This window comes from Podarcis gaigeae, assembly GCF_964106915.1.
Source record: "Podarcis gaigeae genome assembly, chromosome: 4".
Taxonomy (NCBI): domain Eukaryota; kingdom Metazoa; phylum Chordata; class Lepidosauria; order Squamata; family Lacertidae; genus Podarcis; species Podarcis gaigeae.
In genome coordinates, this window is record NC_139677.1 from 34,552,382 (window position 1) to 34,563,923 (window position 11,542).

Genomic DNA, 11,542 nt, shown 5'->3' on the forward strand with positions numbered 1-11,542 from the left:
CAATAGCAGAGTGAGGAGCAGGTTTGGAGGAGGCGTGGAGGACCGTGAGCTCAGGCAGAGAACACATGCATGCAGAAGGTCCCCCAAGTTCAGTTGAAAAGATCAGGTAGTGGTTGATGTGAAAGACCCGGAGGCCCCAGAAAGTAGAGCAGACAATAGCAGCCTAAAAAGATAGAAAGTCTAATCTGTTTTTTATGTTGATTATGTACAGATATGATCAGCTGGCAGAGGACTTATCTGAAGAATGTCAGGAAATGCCCCTGCCTTTACAGGGACAAATTCCCATGTTTCTTAACAGCTCGGTACCTAAGTCCTTAAAGGAGTGGCTTCTCCAAGATCAACCATCTCAGCTCTACAGATGACAGAGGAGGCCCTGTTGGTGGTACTGACTCTGGCTGGTTGGTGTTGACCCAGGACAGGGCCTTTTGGGTGGTGATTCCCCATTTGTGGAATGCCTGTCCCCCTGCTGAGGTGCATCTGTCTCCCTCGTTACTGAGCTTCAGGAGAAATGTAAAAATCCTGTTTACCCAAATATTTGATGGCTGAGAGATATTGGTCAGGGTAACCGTGATGTTAATAACTTTAAGGGTATGTGATTGTTTCTAAATATTTTCAGATGTTCTAAACATTTTAAGATTTTCAATAGGTTTAGATAAATTGATTTTCAATTGTATTGTTTTAACATTTAGCTGCTTGTAATCTTGGTGTCCTTTGGGAGGAAGGGCTAAGTTAGGGCTGCCATAGGTCTGGAATTTCCTGGACATAGCCAGGATTTGTCTGTCAAAAATGGCATCCGGGTTCAACAACTTTGTCAAAAAAAAAAAAAAAAAAAGCTCAACATGTTTTGTGTCTGGATTTTCACTTTTTGAAATATGGTATCCCTAACTAAGTAAACCTTCACTTACCTTTGAATTTGGAGTATGGGAAGGTATAAGGAAGAATGCATGTTTTTGTTTTTGTTTTTTTCTATAAAAAACCTGGGTTTTCCAACATCTGGATTTTCAGATATAGCTCAAATATACAATCAGTTAAGGAAAGCAACTACACCTAGGAACAGAATCCTCATATGAAGGATGGTACAGAAATTTAATTACTTAATTTAATGATAATAATAGACTCTGCTCAATTGTTAAGATGTAAACTCTGTTCTTCCTCAAACTACAGAGTAGGATGAGAACTACTGACAAGTTTATGGTCTGTTATGTAAGAGGTCAGTCTTGATATGCTAATTGTTCCTTCATCTTGCTTCTGATCTGTCAGACTTCATCATCCTTGATTGTCTCTGTTGTACCCATTTGCAACAACTAGGCTGGTATTGTCTAATGCAAAATTTAGTAGATTCATCCAAATGTAACATGATGCACAGCATCCTTCACCATGGGTCTTCTGCTCCAACAGGGGAAACTGATATTTTGCACGGTATCTTACTGTTGAAAGCAATGATATAGTCACATTCCGTTATCATGCATGTGTAACAGTGGGCATTCTATTGCAATGCAGTCCACCGAAAGGCCATCCATTCAAAACATCTCCTACTGCAGTTTAGCCTTTACCAGACAGCCCAATGAGAGCTACTGGCCCCAACACCCTGAGCAAACTGTTGTTCCCAGGCTGCTCCCGGGGATGTCATGTACTTTAAGTGTATGGTGCAGGTGCGATTTTAGTCTAAAAGCTAAGCTTGTGTCAATATTGACCCTACTTTTTTGTGTACTATTCTGCTTTGCATTCTTCTTCATATGCCCCTTCTTGCTTTGTGTAGCATCTTGCTTGATGAAGGGTTCTGGAGAACTCAAAAACTGGACACTATTTTGTGATTGGTCCTAATAAAGGTATTGTCCAGCTGTGGATGATCCAACCGCTGTGTTAAAACTTGCGCAGAATTTTATGGAATTCCCTCTGGCCTTGAAACGGCACATTGTAATATGAGCTACCAGAAATGCCATCACCCAGAAGCAAGTATTTCTGAATGGAAAATCTTTGGTTCCCATGCAACAGAAGTTCAACTGTGCATTTCTTGCACAAGTAAATCGATCATCCAGAAAGACCATAAGACAATTTCTATGACAACGGAAGTCAGTCCAGTGCACAGTAAGCAAGAATGCCAACCAATTCTCCAGGGGGATTTTACATACAAGCCATTTATTCTTATAGTGCAAATAAAAATTAGCCCTTCCTCAGGTTCTTCATTGGCCCATTTGAAGGTTGCGATGTTTAATTAGAAACATCAATAATCTTCTCAGCAGGGAGCATGCTTGCAACTTGTACCTCTGATACTACTTGTGGCAAAGAGAAAGCACCAATATCATTAAGGTTAATAACCTAGCAGTTTACCAGTGTAGCTCTGTGTCTTAATTTGAATTGATTATCTGAGCAGATTCATTTGGGAAAGGAGGCTAACTGCATCCAACTCATTGGTTCATGAAACCTGAGACTAATGCATTTCCTGTTCGTTGCTGATGGTGCAAATACTTACGAAGCAGTTTGCTACCACTGGAGCGGAAACCAGTTTGCCCCCATAAATCTCCTCGCCGGAGGTATCCAACATTGTATGCGGGTGCTTGATATCCAGCTGCATCTCCTATCTGAACCGGTCAGGGCCAAGTGCCCCCATTCCCAGAAAGCTGCCCTCCTTGCTTGCATTTTTCACATCGAGGATTGCCAACAATCTTTGGTGGCAGCATTTTACAGCAGGATTTTATCCATCTCTGTGCTGCGAAAAAGCTTCACCAAGGAGATCATCTCAAACTGCAGTTAAAGGCAAGAGGAACATCCCAGTCTATTTATTCCCCCATCCCATCCAGTCTGTTGACAATCCTAGGCAGATTATGCCGATGCAATAATAGGAACAGACCCATAGCTCACCTACAAGGGGGCTGCCGTAAAACAAGGTGGTTTCCTGCCGTGGGAAATAACAATAATCAGTAATATCCAAAGGCAACACGATGACCAAGTACAACAATGCAATGTCAGTATAAACTCTTTTTATAATCTATACAGAACATAATCTCTAGGAAACATAGAACCAAATAAACATAAATCTATAGGTCTATGAAGCGACCTATGAGCGGGTGGCGCTCTGGGTTAAACCACAAAGCCTAGGACTTGCCGATCAGAAGGTCGGCGGTTCGAATCCCTGCGACGGAGTGAGCTCCCGTTGCTTGGTCCCTGCTCCTGCCAACCTACCAGTTTGAAAGAACCTCAAAGTGCAAGTAGATAAACAGGTACCACTCCGGCGGGAAGGTAAACGGCGTTTCTGTGCGCTGCTCTGGTTCGCCAGAAGCAGTTTAGTCATGCTGGCCACATGACCCGGAAGCTGTATGCCAGTTCCCTCGGCCAATAAAGCGAGATGAGCGCAGCAACCCCAGAGTCGGCCACAACTGGACCTAACAGTCAGGGGTCCCTTTACCTTTACCTATAGGTCTGTGAAAGTCTTTGTGGGCAATGCATGTCTCTGAAAGAAGCAATGGGTCAGATGTTTATCTGGAGAAAACAAGCCGTGAAGCTTTGTTTTATGACGTCCAACGCTGCCGTAGTGGTCCGCAAACAGACGTAGTGAACAGTGATTTCAGATATACCCACTGTTTCATGGAATTCTTTCTGGGAAATAACAAAGCAAAGATCCGAAGGCAGCCTTGTGACTCAAGGAAAACACCAACTCAAAGAATGACTATATCTTAGGGAACTGAGGCACCACACGCTTCACCACTCTGGCAATAAAAATCAGGACAGTGGCCTCACATCTCTTTCCTAAAGCACAGGGAGCTTCTGCTTAGCTTAGGGAAGGAGGCACAACGATCAAACAGGGTGCAAGAGCCCTCCCACCACTTTCCCAAAGCTGGGCAAGCACTTGCCAGCTTTGGGACGGATACAGAAGGGCTCAAGTATCATGACAGAGCCCTGGCACCTCCTTCCCAAAGCCTGGGAAGCTTCTGCCCAGCTGACAGAGGGAGGTGCTATGGCCTTCGTACGGAGTCCCTGGTCATCTCATGGATTATTGACCCGTACACCACTAATCCGCTGCCACCAACCAGGTCCTCCCTGGTAAAATCAGAGTATATTTTATTTCAGACACGAACAAACTTCTACGGTATTCCAAACGTGGTTGCTTTTTACTTTCTTAGCCTTATTTTCCTCTCTCTAGCTCTTCTACCTCCCCACACTCAAGAACCCACTGCCCTAACTGTCTCTCTATTACCAACTGCCTTTCCCAACCAGCCAACCCACTAAAACCAACCAACTACCCACCAACAACTCCCAACGAACTCCTCCCAGAACTGGTTTTCTAGTCCTCCAACTCCACCCCCTCTGGGTCCTGACTGGGCAACCTGTTTAACTATTTCCCCTCCAGCACTGTCTCATATATGTTAACGTCACAGGTGCAATGCTCCGACAAGGTCCAAGAGCCCTCCGGCCATCTTCCCAAAGACCCATAACTGCTGGCTGGTTTTGGGAAGGTGGCAGGAGGGCTCCAGAATCCTGTCAGAGGCTCACAGCTTCTTCCCAAAGGCCGGGAAGAACTCCTTTACAATGCCACTGATGCTACTTCCACAAGCCCTGTCCGCAGGTGGTGAAATCGGGGTGCCCTGGGATGAAGGCAGAGCCCGGAGCGCGTTCAAAGAAAGTATGTTTGTCTTTGATAAATCGGGCCTCTTGGGAGGTGTGCAGCATTTGAGGTCCAGGGAGAGGGGCAGGGAAGGCAAACAGCTAAACACCAACAGGAATAACATGCTGAGAATGTGGATCAGAGTGACCTAATGCACAGGCCAGGAGCTTCAGGCTTTTTGCAGATGCGGTGCATGCCTAATAGAATGAGACTCCCAGCTCTTAGAGCAATATCTCTACCATTGTCTTAAGGACTGCTATAACCTTCCCAACCTGGTACCTTCCATGTGTTTTGGACTCCCATTCCCATGAACCTCAACCAGCACAGCCATAGAAGGCTGATTCACTGGTTTGTTCATTCACCTTTTCCCTCAAGGCAGAGGAGGATGCCTAATTTGATCTCATTCTTCAGTTGCGTCTTCTCATTGGCCCCTCAAATGCACAGTGTGGAAGACACAGCCAGTGTGGCCTGGTGGTTAGAGTCATGGATTATGACTGAGGAGACCAGGGTTCAAATCTCCATTCTGCCATGAAGCTGACTAAGTAGTCTTGGGTAAGTAACTCTCTTCAGCCAAATTTAGCTCATAGGGTTGCTCTGAGGATAAAAGAAAATTTGTATGGTATCCTGAGTTCCTTGAAGGAAAGACCGTATTTTTTTATTTAAAAAAAACACACATAATCAATAAAATATTAGTACCAATATATGATTTTGGGCAAAGGTAGAGCCACTCATTTTGGCCATTTATTTATTTGATATCATACCTGATACCATTCTGCGCTTAACAGCCATCTCCTTTTCAGTTTCCAAATCACCTCTGGGATTTCAAAAGGCTGCTTGGTGACCTGCTTCTTGTACCATATTTAAATTATAGCAATTAAAATGCCCCAATCACTAGGTAAAGTCCCCATGATGCTGAAAGTTTTCTTAATGTTATTGTTCCCAAGATTATACAGAAAGCCTGCCAGGGCAAGGCACCCTAATTATCTCTCAGAAGGTGCAGAGGGCGTCATATGCAAGGACCATGGCTTTCTGAGACGGATCGTTTGCAGTCATAGAACGGGATTTTAAAAGCACAGCAAATGCAATTTTAACACTTGATGGGTGGCCCTGTAATTCCATCAAAGGTTCAATATCTCGCCGTACTGCGATGAGCTGAAACTGTTCTTCCATGGCCTATATGCACATAGGGAAACCCACAACATGGAAGGAAGCCCCACATATTTGAAAGGAGGCTACATTTGCAGTCGGTTGTTGCCAGTCAAATAGTTGTCACACGTATTAATGCTTTGGCATCTTTCACAAGTTTTTCTCCCTCAGTCGCAGCACCATGAGCTCATTCTTCACTCCAGCCATTACAGTTTCTCTAACTGTTGGTGAGTCTAATAGGTTTATGTTTGCAATATGCAGCCCATTGTGTGTGTGTGTGTGTGTGTGTGTGTGTGTTTGTGTGTGTGTGTGTTTTAAAGACAGGAAGAATAGGCACTTCTGGGAAGAGGTATAAGTTGTTGAACCACCCTGAAAATTGTAGCTTCGTGAGGGGAACAACTCTCAGCGCCATTAACAAATGACAGTTCCCAGGATTCCTTGGAGGAAGCCATGACTGCTTTAATTGGTATATTACTGCTTTGAATATATGGTATGGATGCGGCCTAGGTCTTGCTCTTGCTAAACCTGCTTCAAGTTGCAAGGAGACTCAGCTGGGCAATGTGGCCGGGTGGGAATGGGGGAGAGAATTGAGTGCTGATATGGTGTTCAATCTCAGTGTGTGCCTAAGGCAGCCTACTTTTTGGAGATTCTTCTGCCTTTTGAAAAAAAGGGCAAAAATCAATTGGGGGAAAATAAAATTCCCAGTATTCTTCTTTAAAAATGTGAACAGCACTTCACAACCAGAACATAACGTATTTTAGATTACAGAGCACAATTGCAAATGTCAGGAAGCTGCTGACCCTTCCCTGGGGGCTTTGTGTTGTGTGTGTGTGTGTTTAGAACGACTCAAAACAGATCTCAAGGACATGTTTCATTGCCCTCTGTGACAGCTGCAAGGGAAACGGCAACCTTGTGATATAAGGGAATAATGAGAAGGTGGAAAAGTGGGAGGGAGCCGTAAGATTTCGTGAATGCTGTTTCACAAAAGCTTGTATAAAAGGACGCATACCCTCCAACATTCCTCAGCTGAAAATCAGGACATTTTTCATCTGAGAAATATAAGGTGTTTCTGACTGGGGGAAGAGCCAGGGTGGGGGAGGCACTTTGTACATGCTCAGAGGCACTACCGACACCTCTTCATTACCTCACATGTTACCAGGCAGGACCCTAGCACTGGGCACCAGCCCTCCTTCCCTTCACACCTGTCCTCTTCCTCATCCTGATAGCTGCTCAAGTCTCACCCACTAGCACTGCTGGTTCCAATCTGCACCGCGGCCCTTTAAAACTCATGCTTCCCCTGCCTCTGGCTCCCAGTGGTGCCTTGGTGAATGACATCATCAGGCTGCGCCACCAAACTCGGAGCTACCTGCCATGTTGAGAGGAACAGAGAAGTAGGATCCATGTGGATCAGATCTGAAGCTCCTACCTTGAAGTGTCCAGTCCACTGTGTGGCCAGCAGGTGAGCCTTGGGCTTTGCATGGCTTCCACAATGTGCCACCACCATCTCGCTCTATCTCACTGCTGGGGCGGCACTGGGGGAGGGGGGCAAACCTTGAAATCAGGACACCCAGATTTCAAGTCAGAAGCTGTGATGGCTTTACCAATTATGGGACTGCCCTGGCAAAATCAGGGCAGCTGAGGGGTTTGAGGATGGAGCCTATGATTCTATGAAACACCTTGGATAGAAGAATAGCAAAAAGACCCGATACTTGCAGGGGAAGTTGGCCCATGAGGGCAGATGTGGCCCTGCTCCACCATGTTCACTCAGTCTGCCCTGAGCCAGCCACCACCAGAAAGCCCCCAGTGGTGAGCCCATAACAGGAAGGTTGTGGAACACAAGGGAAATAGGGGCAGGAAGCAGGATAACGGAGAAACACAGGGCAGGCACCCACTGATGAATAGGTTGTATGAGCTCTCATGGCAACTGCCTCACTCAGAATACTCTGATAGTAAGAGTGGCACTCTGGGAATTTTCAGCAAGGTGAGAGATGATGAATCAACAGGAAAAGTACACACTGTTAAACCAATGACTTCCCATCAATGTTTTTGTCAGGGAACTGCCATCAGTGCCGGAGGGAGAGAGCAAAATCCAGAGAGATTCCAGAGAGCGTCCCGGGATTGGGAGAGGCAGCCCATCTTCTGAGGAAGAGAATCAGCGTAGCACCAGTGGAGAAGGGGGGCAGATGGGGGAAGCGGCGAGGCAGTCCCATGACTCCTTGCTGGGGACCAGCGGGGAGAGTAGGGGTCCTCCGCTGCCTATGCCCTCCTTGCGCAGAAGGCTTTCGCGCAGAGAGAGTAGGAGGAGACTAGGCGTCAAAGAGCTTCTTTGCTGGAAGAAGTTTAAGAAACGTCCACCGACGGATTCTGCCAGCGATTGAGGCAGCCACAGGTGAGTGGCTGTGTGGACAGAAAAGGTTCACTCAGGCAACCCAGCCCGGTGTTTGCACCGGCTTACGCACGAGCAACCCCTAGAACCATTACAGCGATCCGTCAGTCCCTGACGTTGCTTGTGCGCAGCCCTGGAGAGGCAGTACGATGAGCCAAACAGGGCCGGCCGGAGAGACAGAGCAAGAAGCCATGGTGTGAGGTCTGGTCGAGAGGAACTGAGACCTGGAGGCGCATGTCACTACCCTGTCTGCGTGGCTGGAGGAGAGACAGGCTCAGGATGCACAGGTCAGAGCCACCCCGATAGGGAGGAAGGTCCCGGGGCTGGTAGACAAGTTTGGTGGAAAGCCCCAAGACTACAATGCCTTCCGAACGGAAATTCAATACGCTTTGGATTTGCAGAAAAATGACTTTGCGGATGACGGGGAGAGGGTGGCTTACATTGTTGGACATCTGCAGGATGGGGCGCGAGAATGGATAAGGCCCCTAATGGCGACGCAGAATGATGCATTGAAAGATCTTAAGAAATTCTATCAGGCAATGGACGCAATGTTCTCCAGTGAGGTGGAGCAAAGCGTGACACGGAGGGAGCTGATGGGGTGCAAGCAGGGGGGCCTGTCTGTGAGAGACTACTAGTCGCGTTTTGCGATGTTAGTCCACAAGCTCGGGTGGGATCTGGACTCTGAACCAGTACAAATGTTGTTTGAAGAGGGTTTGGACCCTGAAGTGAAGGACGAATTGTCCCGAGCGCCCCACCCGCGGTTGATGGATGAACTCACAAAGGCTGTGCTTGCAATCGGTGTACGCCAGGAAGCGCGGGCTCAGGAGAAGCGGGAGATAAGGGCGGAACGTTTCCATGGCAACCGCATTCCGCAGATGCCGAGAGAACCTTCCCAGGCGGTGCACGAAGTTTCAAATGCTGGCGAAGGCCGGAAAAGGGAGGGGAAGGAGTGGAAAACTACCAAGAAGTGTTTCCTCTGTCAGCGACTGGGACATTTTGCAAAGGTCTGCCCTCAACGGAAAGCCTGGCAAGGCATGATGGGGACTACAGGCCACGACGAGAAGAGGGAAGAAGGGCCGGTGCAGGGAAACGACAAAGCCTGGCTGCCAACCAGCAGGGGCAGCAGCCAGGCCAGCAACCAATAGAAGTGCCCCAGCCTGACCCTTCCAAGGCAGCTATAGCCATAGAGGTGGTGCTAGAACTCCCAAATGGGCACCCCGTCAAAGTGGAGGGGCTGCTAGATTCTGGCAGCTCGTGTAATTTCTTCAGCAGCGACTTCGCTCTGGAGCACCAGCTCTACCTGTTGCCACTAGATTTTCCCTTGCAGGTGACCACCATCGATGGCAGGGAACTCCTGGGAGGGGAAGTGACACACCAGACACCGCCAATGCGAATGAGTTTTTTTTTGTTTTTTTTTAAAATAACTGATGCATAAATGTGGTGAATCAAACTAAAAACTGGAATATTGAGAAACCCAAATCAATGAGATTCACTCACCCCTCCTTCTGAGTAGACCAGCCTCAGACTGCATTGACAGCTTTCTGCCTCTGTGGATTCGCTCCGGCAAAGGGGGAGATGACAGTAAGGGGCAAGGAATCCTGGCCACACTTTCTTCCTGAAGAGGTGAAATGATATTGCCAGAGGGTGTTCATGGTGGTGCAATTGCAAATAAGCCCTTTGGAAATCCCAGGACTGCTTCTGCAGCAGTTGTACGACATGTTATTAGAAAGTGGACTGTCTCTGTTCCTTTAGCACTCCCCACGTAGCCGTGGGTTTAATTGTAGTGGGCTATGGGTAGTGCTTACACCCCACCAGAGAGTAGAGATTATCACAGTTCACAGAAGCCTGTAATAGCTGTCTTACGTAACAGCTGAACTTTTCATTTTATCTGCTAAACCAAATCTTTCTTCCCAAAGCCTTCTTTGGGGCTTTTTATTACGCCTCTGTTTAGATTTATGCAATATTTTCTTTTCATTGGTTATGACCACAGGCCATTCTTAACTTTCCTTTTACGGGAAACACTTAAAGCAAAAATGTGTTTACTGCGTGGCAAAGGTTAATTGGAGGATTTCATGCTGTCTAATTGATCATGTAATTGTCCTAATCAAAGGCGCCGAAAATGAGGAATTGCCGGTAAACATATGCTGACAATGTACCTATGAGTTGCTTTCGTTTATTGATGAAGTGAGTATTATACATAAAACATGTACGGCAAGAGATTCTGGGCTCATCCATGCAGTTGTTTAACATGGAAAGTCAGCTTCCTCTATCACCATTAATTTATTGTTGTCTGCATGAAGTTCTCCTGGCTGGATGGATGCAAAGGAGCAGTGGAAACTGCCTGACCAAGAGTCCCCCAGGGAAAAAACAGAGGGAAAGGATTTGGATTCTGGTTCCTGGTGGTGGAAAACCAGCCACACCCCAGAGGATATGGGCTGCTGCCTACCAGGAGCAAGAGTGGGGTGAAGCGGTAGGGAGATCAACAGTGTGAGAGCCAGTGTGGTGTAGTGTTAAGAGTGGTAGACTCATAATCTGGGGAACCGGGTTCGCGTCTCCGCTCCTCCACATGCAGCTGCTGGGTGACCTTGGGCCAGTCACACTTCTCTGAAGTCTCTCAGCCCCACTCACCTCACAGAGTGTTTGTTGTGGGAGAGGAAGGGAAAGGAGAATGTTAGCCGCTTTGAGACTCCCTAGGGTAGTGATAAAGCGGGGTATCAAATCCAAACTCCTCTTCTTTTTCTTTTTCATTGAGCCAGTGTTGTGCTCCTTCCGACCTCCCCATCATCTCAACATGCCCAATCTCTCTCTCTCCTGGCAGCAACTCAGAAGTTGGGAGTTCAGGTGAGCATGGACACCCCACCGCCCAGGCCTCAATTAGCAAAGATGTTCCATGATTTTTCATTTTTTTTCTGATTCCAGTTTCTCCAGCACGGTGCTCCTAGAGCTTACCGACATGTAGAAAAGGACCCCTTTTCTTCCTCCTTTTCACTACACAGAGCTGAACAACTCAAAGTGTTTTTCCTTCCACATTTAGACCACACAAAGCTCTCTGAATCCTTTTCTTTTTCCTTCCTCCTTAGAACTTCCCTCGTCTCTCCAGGATAGCCTTCCCTTTGCATTTTCATGGATTTACAAGCCTTTTGATAAAGCGTGTATTAATAGGTCCTTTGCAAATGGTGTGCTTGCGGGGGTTTCGCTTTAGATGTCTTGTCTAGAATTTAATTGCTACAGTGCTCCTGCTTGCATCCACAATGCCTCCAGGAGCCATTTATCAAGGGACATAATAGCGCTTCAGCGTTTGGCTATATCCGAACCCCGCACGGATTCCAGGGCCCTCTGTTCCCAACGATGGTGCTCTTACATTTCAAAAGGTTGTCCTTGTAGTGATCATTCCCTGGAGAGAAATC